This window comes from Oncorhynchus kisutch, unplaced genomic scaffold (assembly GCF_002021735.2).
Source record: "Oncorhynchus kisutch isolate 150728-3 unplaced genomic scaffold, Okis_V2 Okis05a-Okis16b_hom, whole genome shotgun sequence".
NCBI classification, from domain to species: domain Eukaryota; kingdom Metazoa; phylum Chordata; class Actinopteri; order Salmoniformes; family Salmonidae; genus Oncorhynchus; species Oncorhynchus kisutch.
Window position 1 is genome coordinate 2,318,782 of NW_022261982.1, and position 20,043 is coordinate 2,338,824.

At 47.6% G+C, this 20,043-nt stretch overlaps 1 pseudogene; it reads left to right on the forward strand.

Annotated features, from left to right (window-relative positions):
- LOC116359819 (DNA-binding protein SATB2-like) overlaps positions 1-20,043 on the forward strand; it is a 54,726-nt pseudogene that overhangs the window by 14,799 nt on the left and 19,884 nt on the right.

Below are 20,043 nucleotides of genomic sequence, written 5' to 3' on the forward strand. Positions count from 1 at the left end.
AGGGTTTCAGGCTTGGAAAAGTCACAGTTTCATGACTAATGCAAATTATGAAATTATTCACTGGTCTCTTTCTCTATCTGTGAAAGACGTCAGAATGATTGTCCTTAATTTGTTATGAGTGGTTCAGAAAATGACTTTATGCAAGACATTGATATGTGCTGTGTGTGAGGGCTTAGCAGTTAAGAGCGTTGGGACAATAACCGAAAGGTCACTGGTTCAAATCCCAGAGTAGACCAAGTGATGAATCTGTCGATGTGCCCTTCAGCAAGGCACTTAGCCCTAATTGCTCTGGATAAGTGTCTGCTAAATGATGGTAAGTTAGTGAGTAATAACTGAGCTAATCTTCTAGCCTCCCTCTGTGTTCATATCAAGCCCAGGTTGTATTGGATTCATCAGGTCTTTCTTACTGTAATGGAGAAGATTGTTTATTGTCCTCTCTCTCTCCCTCCTCCTCTCTCTCCCTCCCATCCTCTCTCTCTCTCTCTCTCTCCCTCCCCTCCTCTCTCTCTCGCTCTCTCTTTCTCTCCCCTCCTCTCTCTCTCCCTCCTCCTCTCTCTCTCCCCCCTCCTCTCTCTCTCTCTCTCTCCCCTCTTCTCTCTCTCTCTCTCCCCTCCTCTCTCTCTCTCTCTCCCCTCCTCTCTCTCTTTCTCTCCCCTCCTCTCTCTCACTCTCCCCCCTCCTCCTCTCTCTCTCTCCCCTTCTCTCTCTCTCTCTCTCTCTCTCTCTCTCTCTCTCTCTCTCTCTCTCTCTCTCTCTCTCTCTCTCTCTCCCTGTCTCTCTCTCTCCCCTCCTCTCTCTCTTTCTCTCCCCTCCTCTCTCTCTCTCACTCTCCCCCCTCCTCCTCTCTCTCTCGTTCTCTCTCTCGCTCTCTCCCCTCCTCCTCTCTCTCTCTCGCTCTCCCCCCTCCTCCTCTCTCTCTCTCTCGCTCTCTATCTCTATCTCTCCCTGTCTCTCCCTGTCTCTCCCTGTCTCTCTCTCTCTTTCTCTCCCCTCCTCTCTCTCTCTCCCTCCCCTCCTGTCTCCCCATCTCTTTCTCTCTCTCTCTCACTCTCCCCCCTCCTCTCTCTCTCTCTCTCTCTCTCTCTCTCTCTCTCTCTCTCTCTCTCTCTCTCTCCCTGTCTCTCCCTCTCTCTCTCTCTATCCCCCTCCTCCTGTCTCCCTGTCTCCTGTCTCTCTCTATCGCTCTCTCTCTATCCTCCACCTGTCTCTCTATCTCTCCCCCATCTCCCTCTCTCTCTCTCTCTCTCTCTCTCTCTCTCTCTCTCTCTCTCTCTCTCTCTCTCTCTCTCTCTCTCTCACTCTCTCTCTCTCTCTCCAGGTCTGATGATCCCTGTGTACTGTGTAGTGGAGCAGGCAGATGGGGTCGTGTCTGGGGGTGTGGTCTCTGACAGGGATGGGCGTGGTGACAGACATGCTGAGTTTGTATTGGTTCGTAAGGACATCCTCTTCACCCAGCTGGTGGAGACAGCCCTCGTGGCCCTGGGCTACTCCCACAACTCAGCCGTGCAGGCGAGAGGTGAGTTAGATAGGACAGGAGTGTGTGTGCGAGAGTGTGTGTGCGTGTGGTGTGTGTGTGTGTGTATGTGTGTGTGTGTGGGTAGGTGTGTGTGTGGGTAGGTGTGTGTGTTTGGGTAGGTATGTGTGTGTGTATGTGTGGTTAGGTAGGTGTGTGTGTTTGTGTAGGTGTGTGTGTATGTGTGTGTGTAAGGGTAGGTGTGTGTGTTTGGGTAGGTGTGTGTGTGTGTGTGTGTGTATGTGTGTGAGTGTGAGTGTGTGTTTGTGTGTGTGTGTGTGTGTGTGTGTGTGTGTGTGGGTAGGTAGGTAGGTGTATGTGTGTGTGTGTGTGTGTGTGTGTGTGTGTGTGTGTGGTGTGTGTGTGTGTGTGTGTGTGTATGTGTGTGAGTGTGAGTGTGTGTTTGTGTGTGTGTGTGTGTGTGTGTATGTGTGTGTGTATGTGTGTGAGTGTGAGTGTGTGTTTGTGTGTGTGTGTGTGTGTGTGTGTGTGTGTGTATGTGTATGTGTGTGAGTGTGAGTGTGTGTTTGTGTGTGTGTGTGTGTGTGTGTGTGTATGTGTGTGTGTATGTGTGTGAGTGTGAGTGTGTGTTTGTGTGTGTGTTTGTGTGTGTGTGTGTGTGTGTGTGTATGTGTGTGAGTGTGAGTGTGTGTTTGTGTGTGTGTGTGTGTGTGTGTGGGTAGGTAGGTAGGTGTATGTGTGTGTGTGTGTGTGTGTGTGTGTGTGTGTGTGTGTGTGTGTGTGTGTGTGTGTGTGTGTGTGTGTGTGTGTGTGTGTGTGTGTGTGTGTGGGTAGGTAGGTAGGTAGGTAGGTAGGTGTATGTGTGTGTTTGGGTGGGTGTGTGCCTGTGAGAGGGTCAGAGGGTCAGAGAATTATCCTTTCTGAAAGAGCTGATCACGAACCATCTTTTAAACGTTTTCCGTCATGTGTTTATCACTCAATCTCCTACTGGCAATATTACTAAACACACTTCATTGTGTAATTCAGTGATGAGAAACTATGATACTTGGTCGTGTAATCTGGGACAAAAGGAACGCAATTTACATGTGATCTAAAGCAAGAAAGGTCACACGAGGCTGTTTCCAACAGTAAAACAGTCACACCGAGGCTGCTTCCAACAGTAAAACAGTCACACAGAGGCTGCTTCCAACCCTCCACAACAGTAAAATAGTCACACCGAGGCTGTTTCCAACAGTAAAACAGTCACACCGAGGCTGTTTCCAACAGTAAAACAGTCACACAGAGGCTGCTTCCAACCCTCCACAACAGTAAAACAGTCACACCGAGGCTGTTTCCAACAGTAAAACAGTCACACAGAGGCTGCTTCCAACCCTCCACAACAGTAAAACAGTCACACCGAGGCTGTTTCCAACAGTAAAACAGTCACACCGAGGCTGCTTCCAACCCTCCACAACAGTAAAACAGTCACACCGAGGCTGCTTCCAACCCTCCACAACAGTAAAACAGTCACACCGAGGCTGCTTCCAACCCTCCACAACAGTAAAACAGTCACACCGAGGCTGCTTCCAACCCTCCACAACAGTAAAACAGTCACACCGAGGCTGCTTCCAACAGTAAAACAGTCACACCGAGGCTGCTTCCAACCCTCCACAACAGTAAAACAGTCACACCGAGGCTGCTTCCAACCCTCCACAACAGTAAAACAGTCACACCGAGGCTGCTTCCAACCCTCCACAACAGTAAAACAGTCACACCGAGGCTGCTTCCAACCCTCCACAACAGTAAAACAGTCACACCGAGGCTGCTTCCAACCCTCCACAACAGTAAAACAGTCACACCGAGGCTGCTTCCAACCCTCCACAACAGTAAAACAGTCACACCGAGGCTGCTTCCAACAGTAAAACAGTCACACCGAGGCTGCTTCCAACCCTCCACAACAGTAAAACAGTCACACCGAGGCTGCTTCCAACCCTCCACAACAGTAAAACAGTCACACCGAGGCTGCTTCCAACCCTCCACAACAGTAAAACAGTCACACCGAGGCTGCTTCCAACCCTCCACAACAGTAAAACAGTCACACCGAGGCTGCTTCCAACAGTAAAACAGTCACACCGAGGCTGCTTCCAACCCTCCACAACAGTAAAACAGTCACACCGAGGCTGCTTCCAACCCTCCACAACAGTAAAACAGTCACACCACAGAAAGCCAAACATTGCTACAGGACAGAATAAATATAGACCAACGACTGAAATAAATACCTTGCCGGTCAACCCCAAAGACGACTACAGACCAAACAACAGAGACACACAAAGAAAGGCAGAAAAACCGTTCCACATTCCAACCCCGTAAACGCAGGCCCCAGACCTGTCAACGCCCTCGACTCACTCCACTCCTCCCAAATGGATACGCTTTGAGATAAGCTTTTATGTTAAATGATTCAATTCTGGCTGAAATCTTTCATTTTTTCCCTCTGTGTAAACGAAAGGACACAGAGAATGTTATATTGTCTCTCCCTGAGTTGTGTACCTCATAACATCGATCCAGTTGTATTTTGAAACTCTCCACAGGGCACCACTGTCTTTCTTTAATTAGGCATTTCGTGGTAATTAAAAGGGAGATGTTGTTTATTTAGATGATACGATTTTAAATGGGCATATAGACAAAGGACAGGCTATCTATTTTGGGTTGTCTTGTTTTAACATGTGACAGAGCTGGTCGGCAGGTCGTTTCAACATGGGGCATTGAGCTGGTCGGCAGGTCGTTTCAACATGGGGCATTGAGCTGGTCGGCAGGTCGTTTCAACATGGGGCATTGAGCTGGTCGGCAGGTCGTTTCAACATGGGGCATTGAGCTGGTCGGCAGGTCGTTTCAACATGGGGCATTGAGCTGGTCGGTAGGTCGTTTCAACATGGGGCATTGAGCTGGTCGGCAGGTCGTTTCAACATGGGGCATTGAGCTGGTCGGCAGGTCATTTCAACATGGGACATTGAGCTGGTCGGCAGGTCGTTTCAACATGGGGCATTGAGCTGGTCGGCAGGTCGTTTCAACATGGGGCATTGAGCTGGTCGGCAGGTCGTTTCAACATGGGCATTGAGCTGGTCGGCAGGTCGTTTCAACATGGGGCATTGAGCTGGTCGGTAGGTCGTTTCAACATGGGGCATTGAGCTGGTCGGCAGGTCGTTTCAACATGGGGCATTGAGCTGGTCGGCAGGTCATTTCAACATGGGACATTGAGCTGGTCGGCAGGTCGTTTCAACATGGGGCATTGAGCTGGTCGGCAGGTCGTTTCAACATGGGGCATTGAGCTGGTCGGCAGGTCGTTTCAACATGGGGCATTGAGCTGGTCGGCAGGTCGTTTCAACATGGGGCATTGAGCTGGTCGGCAGGTCGTTTCAAAATGGGGCATTGAGCTGGTCGGCAGGTCGTTTCAACATGGGGCATTGAGCTGGTCGGCAGGTCGTTTCAACATGGGGCATTGAGCTGGTCGGCAGGTCGTTTCAACATGGGGCATTGAGCTGGTCGGCAGGTCGTTTCAACATGGGGCATTGAGCTGGTCGGTAGGTCGTTTCAACATGGGGCATTGAGCTGGTCGGCAGGTCATTTCAACATGGGGCATTGAGCTGGTCGGCAGGTCGTTTCAACATGGGGCATTGAGCTGGTCGGCAGGTCGTTTCAACATGGGGCATTGAGCTGGTCGGCAGGTCGTTTCAACATGGGGCATTGAGCTGGTCGGCAGGTCGTTTCAACATGGGGCATTGAGCTGGTCGGCAGGTCGTTTCAACATGGGGCATTGAGCTGGTCGGCAGGTCGTTTCAACATGGGGCATTGAGCTGGTCGGCAGGTCGTTTCAACATGGGGCATTGAGCTGGTCGGCAGGTCGTTTCAACATGGGGCATTGAGCTGGTCGGCAGGTCGTTTCAACATGGGGCATTGAGCTGGTCGGCAGGTCGTTTCAACATGGGGCATTGAGCTGGTCGGCAGGTCGTTTCAACATGGGGCATTGAGCTGGTCGGCAGGTCGTTTCAACATGGGGCATTGAGCTGGTCGGCAGGTCGTTTCAACATGGGGCATTGAGCTGGTCGGCAGGTCGTTTCAACATGGGGCATTGAGCTGGTCGGCAGGTCGTTTCAACATGGGGCATTGAGCTGGTCGGCAGGTCGTTTCAACATGGGGCATTGAGCTGGTCGGTAGGTCGTTTCAACATGGGGCATTGAGCTGGTCGGCAGGTCATTTCAACATGGGGCATTGAGCTGGTCGGCAGGTCGTTTCAACATGGGGCATTGAGCTGGTCGGCAGGTCATTACAACATGTGACATTGAGCTGGACAGCAGGTCATCACAATGTGTGACATTGAGCTGGTCAGCAGGTCATTTCAACATGTGACATTGAGCTGGTCAGCAGGTTATTTCAACATGTGACATTGAGCTGGTCAGCAGGTCATCACAATTTGTGACATTGAGCTGGTCAGCTGTTCATTACAACATGTGACATTGAGCTGGTCACACACACACACACACACACACACACACACACACACACACACACACACACACACACACACACACACACACACACACACACACACACACACACACACACACACACACACACTATTGCAGATGGAGGATGGAAGGCTGGGGCTATCTGTGTTTGATTCCCTGATCCTAATGTGATTAGCCTTGTTTAGGTTAGCTGTTCCAGCCCTGTCTTGAGGAAGGACAGGGGAATGTGTCTGTGTACACATCCTAGGATGCATTTCAGATGCAGAGGGAGAGAGAGGGTGGGGGGTGGGGGTGGGGGGGGGGGGGTCACATTGTCAGATGCAGAGGGAGAGCGAGGGTGGGGGGTGGGGGGGGGGTCTCATTGTCAGATGCAGAGGGAGAGAGAGGGTGGGGGGGGTCTCATTGTCAGATGCAGAGGGAGAGAGAGGGTGGGGGGTCTCATTGTCAGATGCAGAGGGAGAGAGAGGGTGGGGGGGGGTGGGGGGGGTCTCATTGTCAGATGCAGTGTCTATGTAGGGGATGTCTATGTAGGGGATGTCTATGTAGGGGATGTCTATGTAGGGGATGTCTATGTAGGGGATGTCTATGTAGGAGATGTCTATGTAGGGGATGTCTATGTAGGGGATGTCTATGTAGGGGATGTCTATGTAGGGAATGTCTATGTAGGGGATGTCTATGTAGGGGATGTCTATGTAGGGAATGTCTATGTAGGGGATGTCTTTGTAGGGGATGTCTATGTAGGGGATGTCTATGTAGGGGATGTCTATGTAGGGGATGTCTATGTAGGGGAATACTTTTCTTATTTCCTTTTCTGTTGAACCAGCACTGTGTAGGCAAGCAGACATGGGTCTTCCCTCAATCAACGTCATTTCATACTTTGTAATGCCATTATTCTATCTCTGTTTGGATGTGGTTCAACTTCTATAGTTCTATGCTCAGCCACAAGAACGTTCAATGAATAATGGAAACACTCTAGATCAGGAGCGATAAGCGACCAATTCAAAATGAAAGTCTATGTCCTGATGCCCATTTCTAGTCATCCCTTAATTCCTTAATACTCACCTGTCTTTAGATCCAGAGATATCTCTCAGAGCTCTCTATATGATATCTATGAACTCACCTGTCTTTAGATCCAGAGATATCTCTCAGAGCTCTCTACATTATGTATATCTATGAACTCACCTGTCTTTAGATCCAGAGATATCTCTCAGAGCTCTCTATATGATATCTATGAACTCACCTGTCTTTAGATCCAGAGATATCTCTCAGAGCTCTCTACATGATGTATATCTATGAACTCACCTGTCTTTAGATCCAGAGATATCTCTCAGAGCTCTCTACATGATGTATATCTATGAACTCACCTGTCTTTAGATCCAGAGATATCTCTCAGAGCTCTCTATATGATGTATATCTATGAACTCACCTGTCTTTACATCCAGAGATATCTATTTGGGTTAATTAAACAATCATTATTTTTAATGGGGTGGTACTAATTGGCATGTGATGCAATCTCCAGCCTTGACCTGTCCTGTCCATCAGTGATGTTGTCTCTTGCACGTATATCCCTGCTATAAAAGGCTTTGCTGGGTCTCTGTGTTTCTTCCCCAGGCTGATAAGGGTTAGGGTTGATAGATGTGGGGAATCAGGTCGGTGCCTCTTCCCCAGGCTGATAAGGGTTAGGGTTGATAGATGTGGGGAATCAGGTCGGTGCCTCTTCCCCAGGCTGATAAGGGTTAGGGTTGATAGATGTGGGGAATCAGGTCGGTGCCTCTTCCCCAGGCTGATAATGCATTAATAGATAACACTCTTTATCTCTTTATCTCAATCTTTATCTCTCATTGTTAAACCATGAGTTTTACAGCCGCTGATGAAAATATAGAAACATTATGTCTAGGTTTTCACATGTACAGGCACACACACATACAGACTTTGTCGTCTTCGGCAACCTTAAGAAATGAACCCCCAGGTGAATGTGTATAAACTGAAAATGGAAGCATGTTGATGACATCATTGTTCTGTCTCCCCTCCAGGCATCATCAAAGTGGGCCGCTGGAACCCCATGCCCATCCACTACCTGACTGACGCCCCCGAGGCCACCGTCGCCGACATGCTGCTGGACGTCTATCACATGGTTACCCTCCGCATCCTACTGCAGAGGTCAGTGGGGACGGACGGGAGTGTGTGTGTGTGTGTGTGTGTGTGTATGTGTGTGTGTGTGTGTGTGTGTGTGTGTGTGTGTGTGTGTGTGTGTGTGTGAGTGAGTGAGTGAGTGAGTGAGTGAGTGAGTGAGTGAGTGAGTGAGTGAGCGAGAGCGAGGAGCAGGGAGAGAGCAGGTTTATTGATATGAAAAGCAGGTTTATTGGGATGAGTCTTGTCCTGGAGGCAGAACTGAGCCGTTTCCGCTAGATAGGCCAGCTGCAAAGTCAAAATTGGAAATATTGTAAAACTGTATGAAAACAAAAATGCAGCTTTTTGATATTAATTTAAGGTTCAGGCGTTAGGGTTAGCAGTGTGGTTAAGGTTAGGGATAAGGTTCAGGCATTAGGGTTAGCAGTGTGGTGAAGGTTAGGGATAAGGTTAGGTTCAGGCGTTAGGGTTAGCAGTGTGGTTAAGGTTAGGGATAAGGTTCAGGCATTAGGGTTAGCAGTGTGGTGAAGGTTAGGGATAAGGTTCAGGCATTAGGGTTAGCAGTGTGGTGAAGGTTAGGGATAAGGTTCAGGCGTTAGGGTTAGCAGTGTGGTGAAGGTTAGGGATAAGGTTAGGTTCAGGCGTTAGGGTTAGCAGTGTGGTGAAGGTTAGGGATAAGGTTAGGTTCAGGCATTAGGGTTAGCAGTGTGGTGAAGGTTAGGGATAAGGTTAGGTTCAGGCATTAGGGTTAGCAGTGTGGTGAAGGTTAGGGATAAGGTTAGGTTCAGGCATTAGGGTTAGCAGTGTGGTGAAGGTTAGGGATAAGGTTAGGTTCAGGCGTTAGGGTTAGCAGTGTGGTGAAGGTTAGGGATAAGGTTAGGTTCAGGCGTTAGGGTTAGCAGTGTGGTGAAGGTTAGGGATAAGGTTCAGGCATTAGGGTTAGCAGTGTGGTGAAGGTTAGGGATAAGGTTCAGGCATTAGGGTTAGCAGTGTGGTGAAGGTTAGGGATAAGGTTCAGGCGTTAGGGTTAGCAGTGTGGTGAAGGTTAGGGATAAGGTTAGGTTCAGGCGTTAGGGTTAGCAGTGTGGTGAAGGTTAGGGATAAGGTTAGGTTCAGGCATTAGGGTTAGCAGTGTGGTGAAGGTTAGGGATAAGGTTAGGTTCAGGCATTAGGGTTAGCAGTGTGGTGAAGGTTAGGGATAAGGTTAGGTTCAGGCATTAGGGTTAGCAGTGTGGTGAAGGTTAGGGATAAGGTTAGGTTCAGGCGTTAGGGTTAGCAGTGTGGTGAAGGTTAGGGATAAGGTTAGGTTCAGGCATTAGGGTTAGCAGTGTGGTTAAGGTTAGGGATAAGGTTAGGTTCAGGCATTAGGGTTAGCAGTGTGGTTAAGGTTAGGGATAAGGTTAGGTTCAGGCATTAGGGTTAGCAGTGTGGTGAAGGTTAGGGATAAGGTTAGGTTCAGGCATTAGGGTTAGCAGTGTGGTGAAGGTTAGGGATAAGGTTAGGTTCAGGCGTTAGGGTTAGCAGTGTGGTGAAGGTTAGGGATAAGGTTCAGGCGTTAGGGTTAGCAGTGTGGTTAAGGTTAGGGATAAGGTTAGGTTCAGGCATTAGGGTTAGCAGTGTGGTGAAGGTTAGGTTCAGGCATTAGGGTTAGCAGTGTGGTGAAGGTTAGGGATAAGGTTAGGTTCAGGCATTAGGGTTAGCAGTGTGGTTAAGGTTAGGGATAAGGTTAGGTTCAGGCATTAGGGTTAGCAGTGTGGTTAAGGTTAGGGATAAGGTTAGGTTCAGGCATTAGGGTTAGCAGTGTGGTGAAGGTTAGGGATAAGGTTAGGTTCAGGCATTAGGGTTAGCAGTGTGGTGAAGGTTAGGTTCAGGCATTAGGGTTAGCAGTGTGGTTAAGGTTAGGTTCAGGCATTAGGGTTAGCAGTGTGGTGAAGGTTAGGGATAAGGTTAGGTTCAGGCATTAGGGTTAGCAGTGTGGTGAAGGTTAGGGATAAGGTTAGGTTCAGGCATTAGGGTTAGCAGTGTGGTGAAAGTTAGGGATAAGGTTAGGTTCAGGCATTAGGGTTAGCAGTGTGGTGAAGGTTAGGTTCAGGCATTAGGGTTAGCAGTGTGGTTAAGGTTAGGTTCAGGCGTTAGGGTTAGCAGTGTGGTGAAGGTTAGGTTCAGGCATTAGGGTTAGCAGTGTGGTTAAGGTTAGGTTCAGGCGTTAGGGTTAGCAGTGTGGTGAAGGTTAGGTTCAGGCATTAGGGTTAGCAGTGTGGTTAAGGTTAGGTTCAGGCGTTAGGGTTAGCAGTGTGGTTAAGGTTAGGTTCAGGCATTAGGGTTAGCAGTGTGGTTAAGGTTAGGTTCAGGCATTAGGGTTAGCAGTGTGGTTATGGTTAGGTTCAGGCATTAGGGTTAGCAGTGTGGTTAAGGTTAGGTTCAGGCATTAGGGTTAGCAGTGTGGTTAAGGTTAGGTTCAGGCGTTAGGGTTAGCAGTGTGGATAAGGTTAGGTTCAGACATTAGGGTTAGCAGTGTGGTTAAGGTCCAGGCATTAGGGTTAGCAGTGTGGTTAAGGTTAGGTTCAGGCATTAGGGTTAGCAGTGTGGTTAAGGTTAGGTTCAGGCATTACGGTTAGCAGTGTGGTTAAGGTTAGGTTCAGGCGTTAGGGTTAGCAGTGTGGATAAGGTTAGGTTCAGGCATTAGGGTTAGCAGTGTGGTTAAGGTTAGGTGCAGGCATTAGGGTTAGCAGTGTGGTTATGGTTAGGTTCGGGCATTAGGGTTAGCAGTGTGGTTAAGGTTAGGTCCAGGCATTAGGGTTAGCAGTGTGGTTAAGGTTAGGTTCAGGCATTAGGGTTAGCAGTGTGGTTAAGGTTAGGTTCAGGCATTAGGGTTAGCAGTGTGGTTAAGGTTAGGTTCAGGCATTAGGGTTAGCAGTGTGGTTAAGGTTAGGTTCAGGCATTAGGGTTAGCAGTGTGGTGAAGGTTAGGGTTAAGATTAGATTCAGGCATTAGGGTTAGCAGTGTGGTGAAGGTTAGGGTTAAGATTAGATTCAGGCATTAGGGTTAGCAGTGTGGTGAAGGTTAGGGTTAAGATTAGATTAGATTCAGGCATTAGGGTTAGCAGTGTGGTGAAGGTTAGGGTTAAGATTAGATTAGATTCAGGCATTAGGGTTAGCAGTGTGGTGAAGGTTAGGGTTAAGATTAGATTCAGGCATTAGGGTTAGCAGTGTGGTGAAGGTTAGGGTTAAGATTAGATTAGATTCAGGCATTAGGGTTAGCAGTGTGGTGAAGGTTAGGGTAAGATTAGGTTCAGGCATTAGGGTTAGCAGTGTGGTTAAGGTTAGGTTCAGGCATTAGGGTTAGCAGTGCGGTTAAGGTTAGGTTCAGGCATTAGGGTTAGCAGTGTGGTGAAGGTTAGGGTTAAGATTAGATTCAGGCATTAGGGTTAGCAGTGTGGTGAAGGTTAGGGTTAAGATTAGATTCAGGCATTAGGGTTAGCAGTGTGGTGAAGGTTAGGGTTAAGATTAGATTAGATTCAGGCATTAGGGTTAGCAGTGTGGTGAAGGTTAGGGTTAAGATTAGATTAGATTCAGGCATTAGGGTTAGCAGTGTGGTGAAGGTTAGGGTTAAGATTAGATTCAGGCATTAGGGTTAGCAGTGTGGTGAAGGTTAGGGTTAAGATTAGATTAGATTCAGGCATTAGGGTTAGCAGTGTGGTGAAGGTTAGGGTTAAGATTAGGTTCAGGCATTAGGGTTAGCAGTGTGGTTAAGGTTAGGGTTAAGATTAGATTCAGGCATTAGGGTTAGGGTTAAGGTTAGATTCAAGCGTTAGGGTTAGCAGTGTGGTTAAGGTTAGGGTTAAGATTAGATTCAGGCATTAGGGTTAGCAGTGTGGTTAAGGTTAGGGTTAAGATTAGATTCAGGCATTAGGGTTAGCAGTGTGGTTAAGGTTAGAGATAAGGTTAGGTTTAAAATCAGATGTTATGACTTTATGACAGCCAGCTAGTGAGCACTCTGCAGAGCTGCCTCCAGAACAACATTCATGACGAAAAACGCTAACCTGCACTTACAGTGAGTCACTTATCAACAGTGGGTAATGGTAACCGTCAATAATCTTTGTTTAATAGTGTTACCATGGTAGTACCACAGCACACTATAACAATCCACCCTGGTTATGACTTTGTTGATAGGAGTAGATAGTCTCGCTATCATTATGGCCACTGTTTGATATCAGGTTAGCTGGCACCAGGATAACAACACATACACTAAATAGGTGCAGTGAAATGTGTTGTTTTACAGGGTCAGCTATAGTAGTACGGTGCAGTAGTATGTGTACGAATTAGATTCTCTGGTAATTTTATACAATTTTACTTCAGAAAAGCCAAACTTTTTTGAATAAAAAACAAAATGATGTTGCTGTAGTTTGTCCATAAGTCATAAAAAGGGTATACTAGTTGAAGTACATTAAACTATAATATGTATTACGTGCAAGCACGTGTCTCATTACTGTGTCTCATTATCGTAACACTTTTCAAGTTCCTGTAAAAACTCCAATCATTTTGTAATAACGTTTTATTCACCCATGATGCATCACCTGGAGGAGGAGTAGAATTCATGTATTTGTTTGTATGCCTTCAGAACGAGGTTCTTATTCTCAAACACCCATTTTACCTCACTTGGCCTTCTCATTACCCCACTTGGCCTTCTCATTACCCCACTTGGCCTTCTCATTACCCCACTTGGCCTTCTCATTACCCCACTTGGCCTTCTCATTACCCCACTTGGCCTTCTCATTACCCCACTTGGCCTTCTCATTACCCCACTAGGCCTTCTCATTTCCCCACTTGGCCTTCTCATTAGCCCACTTGGCCTTCTCATTACTCCACTTGGCCTTCTCATTACCCCACTTAGCCTTCTCATTACCCCACTTGGCCTTCTCATTAGCCCACTTGGCCTTCTCATTAGCCCACTTGGCCTTCTCATTACCCCACTTGGCCTTCTCATTAGCCCACTTGGCCTTCTCATTAGCCCACTTGGCCTTCTCATTACCCCACTTGGCCTTCTCATTACCCCACTTGGCCTTCTCATTACCCCACTTGGCCTTCTCATTACCCCACTTGGCCTTCTCATTAGCCCACTTGGCCTTCTCATTACCCACTTGGCCTTCTCATTAGCACACTTGGCCTTCTCATTAGCCCACTTGGCCTTCTCATTACCCCACTTGGCCTTCTCATTACCCCACTTGGCCTTCTCATTAGCCCACTTGGCCTTCTCATTACCCCACTTGGCCTTCTCATTAGCCGACTTGGCCTTCTCATTAGCCCACTTGGCCTTCTCATTAGCCCACTTGGCCTTCTCATTAGCCCACTTGGCCTTCTCATTAGCCGACTTGGCCTTCTCATTAGCCCACTTGGCCTTCTCATTAGGCCACTTGGCCTTCTCATTAGCCCACTTGGCCTTCTCATTACCCTACTTGGCCTTCTCATTACCCGCTTGGCCTTCTCATTACCCCACTTGGCCTTCTCATTACCCCACTTGGCCTTCTCATTATTCCACTTGGCCTTCTCATTAGCCCACTTGGCCTTCTCATTAGCCCACTTGGCCTTCTCATTAGCCCACTTGGCCTTCTCATTACCCTACTTGGCCTTCTCATTACCCCGCTTGGCCTTCTCATTACCCACTTGGCCTTCTCATTACCCCACTTGGCCTTCTCATTAGCCCACTTGGCCTTCTCATTAGCCCACTTGGCCTTCTCATTACCCACTTGGCCTTCTCATTAGCCCACTTGGCCTTCTCATTAGCCCACTTGGCCTTCTCATTACCCCACTTGGCCTTCTCATTACCCCACTTGGCCTTCTCATTAGCCCACTTGGCCTTCTCATTACCCCACTTGGCCTTCTCATTAGCCCACTTGGCCTTCTCATTAGCCCACTTGGCCTTCTCATTAGCCCACTTGGCCTTCTCATTAGCCCACTTGGCCTTCTCATTAGCCGACTTGGCCTTCTCATTAGCCCACTTGGCCTTCTCATTAGGCCACTTGGCCTTCTCATTAGCCCACTTGGCCTTCTCATTACCCTACTTGGCCTTCTCATTACCCGCTTGGCCTTCTCATTACCCCACTTGGCCTTCTCATTACCCCACTTGGCCTTCTCATTATTCCACTTGGCCTTCTCATTAGCCCACTTGGCCTTCTCATTAGCCCACTTGGCCTTCTCATTAGCCCACTTGGCCTTCTCATTACCCTACTTGGCCTTCTCATTACCCCGCTTGGCCTTCTCATTACCCCACTTGGCCTTCTCATTATCCCACTTGGCCTTCTCATTACCCCGCTTGGCCTTCTCATTACCTCACTTGGCCTTCTCATTACCCCACTTGGCCTTCTCATTATCCCACTTGGCCTTCTCATTACCCCGCTTGGCCTTCTCATTACCCCACTTGGCCTTCTCATTACCCATTTGGCCTTCTCATTACCCTACTTGGCCTTCTCATTACCCCACTTGGCCTTCTCATTACCCACTTGGCCTTCTCATTACCCCACTTGGCCTTCTTATTACCCCACTTGGCCTTCTCATTACCCCACTTGGCCTTCTTATTACCCCACTTGGCCTTCTCATTACCCCACTTGGCCTTCTCATTACCCCACTTGGCCTTCTCATTACCCCACTTGGCCTTCTCATTATCCCACTTGGCCTTCTCATTACCCCGCTTGGCCTTCTCATTACCCACTTGGCCTTCTCATTACCCCACTTGGCCTTCTCATTGCCCCACTTGGCCTTCTCATTACCCCACTTGGCCTTCTCATTACCCCACTTGGCCTTCTTATTACCCCACTTGGCCTTCTCATTACCCCACTTGGCCTTCTTATTACCCCACTTGGCCTTTTCATTACCCCACTTGGCCTTCTTATTACCCCACTTGGCCTTCTCATTACCCCACTTGGCCTTCTTATTACCCCACTTAGCCTTCTCATTACTCCACTTGGCCTTCTCATTACCCCACATGGCCTTCTCATTACCCAACTTGGCCTTCTCATTAGCCCACTTGGCCTTCTCATTACCCTACTTGGCCTTCTCATTACCCCACTTGGCCTTCTCGTTATCCCACTTGGCCTTCTCATTAACCCACTTGGCCTTCTTATTACCCCACTTGGCCTTCTTATTACCCCACTTGGCCTTCTCATTACCCCACTTGGCCTTCTCATTACCCCACTTGGCCTTCTCATTACCCCGCTTGGCCTTCTCATTACCTCACTTGGCCTTCTCATTACCCCACTTGGCCTTCTCATTATCCCACTTGGCCTTCTCATTACCCCGCTTGGCCTTCTCATTAGCCCACTTGGCCTTCTCATTACCCAACTTGGCCTTCTCATTACCCTACTTGGCCTTATCATTACCCCACTTGGCCTTCTCGTTATCCCACTTGGCCTTCTCATTAACCCACTTGGCCTTCTTATTACCCCACTTGGCCTTCTTATTACCCCACTTGGCCTTCTCATTACCCCACTTGGCCTTCTCATTACCCCACTTGGCCTTCTCATTACCCCGCTTGGCCTTCTCATTACCTCACTTGGCCTTCTCATTACCCCACTTGGCCTTCTCATTATCCCACTTGGCCTTCTCATTACCCCGCTTGGCCTTCTCATTACCCCACTTGGCCTTCTCATTACCTACTTGGCCTTCTCATTACCCCACTTGGCCTTCTCATTACCCCACTTGGCCTTCTCATTACCCACTTGGCCTTCTCATTACCCACTTGGCCTTCTCATTACCCCACTTGGCCTTCTTATTACCCCACTTGGCCTTCTCATTACCCCACTTGGCCTTCTTATTACCCCACTTGGCCTTCTTATTACCCCACTTGGGCTTCTTATTACCCCACTTGGCCTTCTCATTACCCCACTTGGCCTTTTCATTACCCCACTTGGCCTTCTCATTAGCCCACTTGGCCTTATCATTACCCCACTTGGCCTTCTCATTACCAAAATGGCTAAAAAGCTCAAATTGGGAAAAAGTCAGATTTTATTTTATAGTTTCATTTGACATATTTTCAGTGTAATGTTTAACTTAGGCCTTTTCATTAGGATAGCAATGTTACAAAATATTAGAACATGTCTTGTTTATTACTTTTTTGGACTCCTACGGTAATTATCATTTTGTGGAAATGATGGTAAAATGCGTAGTATTTGATCCAAAAACATAATGATAATAATTACAAAATATATAGTACAGATTCTAATCTCAGTGATCCAAGAGGTGAAAAATGACACTTGAGAATTTTGGGGTCAAATGTCATTTTTGTGTTGTTATGTTGTTATATGTCAAACAGGAAGTGATGTATTAGTGTCTCAGGGTTGTGTTCATTAGGCATTAAACTGACTGAAAGAGGGAGGGACTATGTGAAGTTGTCCAATGATAATTTTTTTTTTTTTCATTGCATAATGTTTTCAATAGTTTTCCCTTGCATGTGGTAATGAATCCAACCCTGGCTCCAGCTTTTCCAGGCTGGAGGATCTGCCGTCAGAGCAGTGGAACCACGCTACGGTGAGGAACGCCCTCAAAGAGCTACTGAAGGAGATGAACCAGAGTTCCCTGGCCAAGGAGTGCCCTCTCTCTCAGGTAACAGCTTATGTCATGTCATGTCATGCAACTTAGTCTCTGGCTTAGGTTGTACTGCATTGTATTAGCCTTATAGTGGTGGGGAATCATGTGCCAAGGAGGGCCCTCTCTCTCAGGTGACTGTGTTGTGGTGTTCCAGTCTATACAGTATTTGACTGTGTTGTGGTGTTCCAGTCCATACAGTATGTGACTGTGTTGTGGTGTTCCAGTCCATACAGTATGTGACTGTGTTGTGGTGTTCCAGTCCATACAGTATGTGACTGTGTTGTGGTGTTCCAGTCCATACAGTATGTGACTGTGTTGTGGTGCTCCAGTCCATACAGTATGTGACTGTGTTGTGGTGCTCCAGTCCATACAGTATGTGACTGTGTTGTGGTGCTCCAGTCCATACAGTATGTGACTGTGTTGTGGTGTTCCAGTCCATACAGTATGTGACTGTGTTGTGGTGTTCCAGTCCATACAGTATGTGACTGTGTTGTGGTGCTCCAGTCCATACAGTATGTGACTGTGTTGTGGTGTTCCAGTCCATACAGTATGTGACTGTGTTGTGGTGTTCCAGTCCATACAGTATGTGACTGTGTTGTGGTGTTCCAGTCCATACAGTATGTGACTGTGTTGTGGTGTTCCAGTCCATACAGTATGTGACTGTGTTGTGGTGTTCCAGTCTATACTGTATGTGACTGTGTTGTGGTGTTCCAGTCCATACAGTATGTGACTGTGTTGTGGTGTTCCAGTCCATACAGTATGTGACTGTGTTGTGGTGTTCCAGTCTATACAGTATGTGACTGTGTTGTGGTGCTCCAGTCCATACAGTATGTGACTGTGTTGTGGTGTTCCAGTCCATACAGTATGTGACTGTGTTGTGGTGCTCCAGTCCATACAGTATGTGACTGTGTTGTGGTGTTCCAGTCCATACAGTATGTGACTGTGTTGTGGTGTTCCAGTCTATACAGTATGTGACTGTGTTGTGGTGTTCCAGTCCATACAGTATGTGACTGTGTTGTGGTGTTCCAGTCCATACAGTATGTGACTGTGTTGTGGTGTTCCAGTCCATACAGTATGTGACTGTGTTGTGGTGTTCCAGTCTATACAGTATGTGACTGTGTTGTGGTGCTCCAGTCTATACAGTATGTGACTGTGTTGTGGTGTTCCAGTCTATACTGTATGTGACTGTGTTGTGGTGCTCCAGTCTATACAGTATGTGACTGTGTTGTGGTGCTCCAGGTCCTTATAGGTCTAGTATTACACAGTACACATTCACTAAAACATACAAAATACTCTCTCTCTCTCTCTCTCTCTCTCTCTCTCTCTCTCTCTCTCTCTCTCTCTCTCTCTCTCTCTCTCTCTCTCTCTCTCTCTCTCTCTCTCATCAGAGTATGATCTCTGCCATAGTCAACAGCTCATACTATGCCAACGTGTCCACCTCCAAGTGCCAGGAGTTTGGCCGCTGGTACAAGAAGTACAAAAGGATTCAAGGTGAGGTGTGTCCCCTCTTGGCTCCTGTAGCCTCACACACCCCACATAGACAATAAGATGTCATTAGCACCTTCCACTATAACATTGCCTGTCATTGGCTGGGATCCTAACTGTAAGTCCTTGAGCTGACCCAAGTGTCGGGCCCTTCTTTCAGCAGACAGTTATCATGGGCTCTTGAGTAGTGTCGGCTCAAGCTTTTGGGGGCCTAAGACAGGACTTGATTGTGGGGGGCCACCTCCCGCCTTAACGCTCAAAAACTATATTTAGATGTTGTTTTTGATTAGTCCACTCTTGATACAGTCCCAAAACGTGTTGCAGGTCAGCAGTCAAGGTTTCAAGATATTGGACATTCAAGAAACAAACTGTCATCTGCCACATCATGATGATGATGCGTTTTGAAAGTGACATTTTGGTTCTTAAAAGTCCAATATCTTGAAATCTTGACTGCTGACCTGCAAACCATTTTGGGACTGTATTAACAGTGGACTAATGATTAAGTCCATACACACAGTCTGCTTATAGGAGATACAGCACTACTATAGAGCAGGCCTCTGAGATGTGGGTTAACTAAACTGCAAAATCCCCCCCGAGAAAACCCCCCAAATGATTGTCATTTTTGACATTATGTTCTGCTGACCAGCAGGGATCACTGTGTTTGTTAGAGTCAGACAGCAGCTTCAATCCTGAGATTAACCTGTACAGCAGCAATAGTACTGATACTTAAGGGGGCATTAGAGAGACAGATCTATAGAGACCCCACCATGATGCATGGTATTAGAGACAGATCTATAGAGACTAGAGACCCCACCATGATGCATGGTATTAGAGACAGCTCTATAGAGACTCCACCATGATGCATGGTATTAGAGACAGCTCTATAGAGACCCCACCATGATGCATGGTATTAGAGACAGCTCTATAGAGACTAGAGACCCCACCATGATACATGGTATTAGAGACAGCTCTATAGAGACTAGAGACCCCACCATGATGCATGGTATTAGAAACAGCTCTATAGAGACCCCACCATGATGCATGGTATTAGAGACAGCTCTATAGAGACCTCACCATGATGCATGGTATTAGAGACAGCTCTATAGAGACTAGAGCCCCCACCATGATGCATGGTATTAGAGACAGCTCTATAGAGACTAGAGACCCCACCATGATGCATGGTATTAGAGACAGCTCTATAGAGACTAGAGACCCCACCATGATGCATGGTATTAGAGACAGCTCTATAGAGACCCCACCATGATGTATGGTATTAGAGACAGCTCTATAGAGACTAGAGACCCCACCATGATGCATGGTATTAGAGACAGCTCTATAGAGACTAGAGACCCCACCATGATGCATGGTATTAGAGACAGCTCTATAGAGACCCCACCATGATGCATGGTATTAGAGACAGCTCTATAGAGACTAGACACCCCACCATGATGCATGGTATTAGAGACAGCTCTATAGAGACCCCACCATGATGCATGGTATTAGAGACAGCTCTATAGAGACTAGACACCCCACCATGATACATGGTATTAGAGACAGCTCTATAGAGACCTCACCATGATGCATGGTAAGAGACAGCTCTATAGACACCCCACCATGATGCATGGTATTAGAGACAGCTCTATAGACACCCCACCATGATGCATGGTATTAGAGACAGCTCTATAGAGACCCCACCATGATGCATGGTATTAGAGACAGCTCTATAGAGACCCCACCATGATGCATGGTTTACATAATCTTTTAATGTCACCCTTAATATAGCAGAGAAAACCAAACACTGTCAGCCTCTAATCAGAAGCAGCCGCTTGCCACTCCACACTGGGAGATCCCCTTACACACACACTCAGGG